This window comes from Terrapene carolina, unplaced genomic scaffold (genome assembly GCF_002925995.2).
Source record: "Terrapene carolina triunguis isolate 2854851 unplaced genomic scaffold, T_m_triunguis-2.0 Scaffold42256, whole genome shotgun sequence".
In the NCBI taxonomy this organism is placed as follows: Eukaryota; Metazoa; Chordata; order Testudines; family Emydidae; genus Terrapene; species Terrapene triunguis.
The window spans coordinates 1-2,966 of record NW_020706607.1 but is presented as its reverse complement, the minus strand read 5'-3'; the positions used below and the strand labels follow the sequence as shown (position 1 = coordinate 2,966).

Below are 2,966 nucleotides of genomic sequence, written 5' to 3'. Positions count from 1 at the left end.
CCTGATCCTGCATCTGTGCTATCAAGGGGGAGCTCCCCCGCTGCCTTCCCCTCACACAGGATCAGGCCCAGAGGCGTTGTACTTTTGAACATTTGTGACACTGACACTTTGCTCCTTGGTTTATTTTGTGACTGATGAGCTGCTTGGCAGCACGCCGGGAGGTTATTGCAAACGTGGGGGCTTGGCGGAGTCACAGGGCACAGATGAGGGTGCTCCGGATGTCGTGGGTTTGTGGAGGGAGACAGCCTGGGATTTTTCACAGCCCGGGCTCAGTTCCGGGTATTGACAGTGGTCCTGCATTTGACACATGCGACGTACCAAGTGTGGCAAGCACTAAAAATGTGCCACTGGGTGAGAACAACTTCGCTGCCCGGGTCCAGCCGGGCAAGGGGAGTCTCAGTGCGGCTGCCATGCAGGCTGCTCCAGGCGGCGTGGTTATCTGTTGGTCGAGGAGGTGTCGTCAACCTGGAAAAGTTACACAACCCCTCCTGGTTGGAATTGGCTGGGAAAAACCCCAGAGCCCCAAATCAGCCTGTGGGACAAGCTCCCAAGTGCACGATCCCCGGCCACGCACCAAACACGGGTCTCTGTTATCTTTGGTACCAGAAACGGACCAGGGGCCATAGACAGTGGCACCGACTTGCTGAGCTACAATCCTGCCCCTCTGCCTATCTTTGACCCTCCTGCAGGGGTCGCTCCGCCTTTCTATTCCGAGCACTCCCTCTGCATAGCGTCCGGCACTGGACCCACCCGCCCTCAGCTCTGCCAGCCCGGGGAATGGGAGTGTGACTTCCCACCCTCGCCCAGCATTCTTCCTAGCCAGCGGGGTTAAATTATCAACATCCAGCCGGCGCCCGTCCGCAGAGCTCCATGGACGTCAGCGGGCCAGATCCCCAGCGGGTGCCGATCGGCAGAGATCCACCGACGTCAACGGGCCAGTCGATGCCCACAGCTGCCCTGAAGCCAATGGAGCTAAGTCGAGTTGTACCAGCTGAGGATCTAGTCCTTAAGTAACTCCTGCACCCCCAGCATGGACTGCATCTTCCCCTATGCTCCAGGCACAAAGAATTAGACTCCTAGGTGAGGGGTGAGCGTAGCAGGGGGAAATGGGGAGACAGGCCCACAGAGAAGGTTCTCCATACCTCATCGGGGCTGGAGGGTGAGACAGAGGCTTGAAGGGGAAGGGACAGAGATGGGGGAGGCTGTGGGGAGCATGCAGTTTTCATGCCCAGGCCTTCTTGATAGGCCAGCATGCGCAGGGCAGGGCGGGCTGGAAAAAATTCAACCCAGATCCTGTTTGATCCCAACGCTGGCCCAGGATTTCAGCTCCTTATGCACCCCAGTGCATTAACCCCTCTTCCCGCTCCGTCCCCATCAGTCCCACTCTCCTGAACTCATGTCCCCAGTATCCAGCCCGAGGCCTGCTCTGTAGGCAACAGCAAAGCAGCCAGAGCCTCTCAGTTCAGTTGGCCAGACTGTCTTTTACGCCTTTGAGCAGCTGGGGGCCTGACCCCCAGCTCTGGTGCCCCCGGGCCAAGCCCCAAGCCCGGCACCAACCCAGCCACACTGAGGAATCGCACCTGCGATTGTTCCCTTGTGCCGGTCAGTTCCATGGAGCTTTCGTCTTTTAGCGGCTTCGCTAGCTTCGTTATCCTAGGCAGGGGAGGAGGCGAGGGGGGTTAGCACTTTAGGAGCAGGCCCGCCGTTCCGTCTGTCCACCTACATCGCAAACCCTTGCTTGGGTCATCAGCAGGATCTGAACCCAGAGCTGAAGAGCCGACCTCTGCTGCTTGAGTTAAAGGAACAATCCTGCTAGCGGTAGTAGGCTGTTTTCCTGTGGCGGACCCGCCACTAGCGAGGGGTCTGACACACACTTTGCCAGTGTGTTATTCTCATGTGAAAACACTGGTTCTCCACTTGCGAAGTAACTCCCTGCTCTCCATGTGTCAGTATATAATGCCTGCATCTGTAACTTTCACTCTGTGCATCCGAAGAAGTGAGGTTTTTACCCACGAAAGCTTATGCCCAAATAAATCTGTTCGTCTTTAAGGTGCCACCAGACTCCTTGTTGTTTTTTGTAGATACAGACTAACACGGCTACCCCCTGATACTATTCTCATGTGCCCATCATTGTGGTGTCTGACCACCAATGCCCCCCTCCGTCAGATGCGGCTCCTGAATGCACACGCTCGATACAAGAGGGGCTGCCATTCTCCGGGGCCATTCAGTTATTGGCCTCTCCACTTAGACTGCCAGGGAGGGGGCCAGTTGTGATGCCAACACCTGGAACTGGCCTGAGACCCGGTGAGGCATTGTGCACAAGGTGCTCAAAAACTCTCAAATGGCACCATCAGGGCCCAAACCAGGGACTTCCAGAGCTAATCATGGCAGTCTCTACAGCATCTGCTATAGAGACCAGCTCTTCAGGTTGGACTGTAACAGCCTGACATCCTCTGTGGATCACGTAGAGTGGGAGACACAACACACTGAGCAGTGGGTCATACAACTCATGTTCACCACTGGCTTGGCCAGCGACCCCGCAGCAAAAGGATTCACAGTCTGTAACCAGGCCAGCAGCCTCTCATGTGCCCCCTCATGGCCTACAGGCAGCCTGCCTCAATTTCCCTCTTGGACTGTTCAAATAAACGTCACTTCAGGCTTTTTCCTGGTCAAAACTTACCCCTCCTTGTGGGCTGGCTTTAGTAATATCAAATAAACAATAAATCACCCACCCCAAAACAAGCCGTCCCTTCCCAGCCCTTGTGAGCCACCCCAATTGGACACCCTTGAGCTGCTTCTACGAACTAAAGCATCAAGAGCCAAGTTACCTGGGCCATAACAGGACCACTGCAACGGCCAGAACAATAGCCCCCAGCGCTGCGATGAACATCCCGGCCAGGATCTTGTACAAGCGGAGGTCAGCGAGAGCTGAGGAGGAGAGAGGAGAGGAGGGTTATTCCGGCCAG

At 56.1% G+C, this 2,966-nt stretch overlaps 1 long non-coding RNA gene across 1 annotated transcript; it reads right to left on the bottom strand.

Moving 5' to 3' along the window:
• Positions 1-72: 72 nt before the first annotated feature.
• On the bottom strand, positions 73-2,922 carry LOC113405549. Its single transcript, XR_003369516.2, has 3 exons — positions 2,829-2,922; positions 1,581-1,653; positions 73-465 (listed from the first exon to the last, which is right to left on the bottom strand). It is a non-coding gene; the product is annotated as an uncharacterized LOC113405549 (long non-coding RNA).
• Between the last annotated feature and the right edge of the window lie 44 nt (positions 2,923-2,966).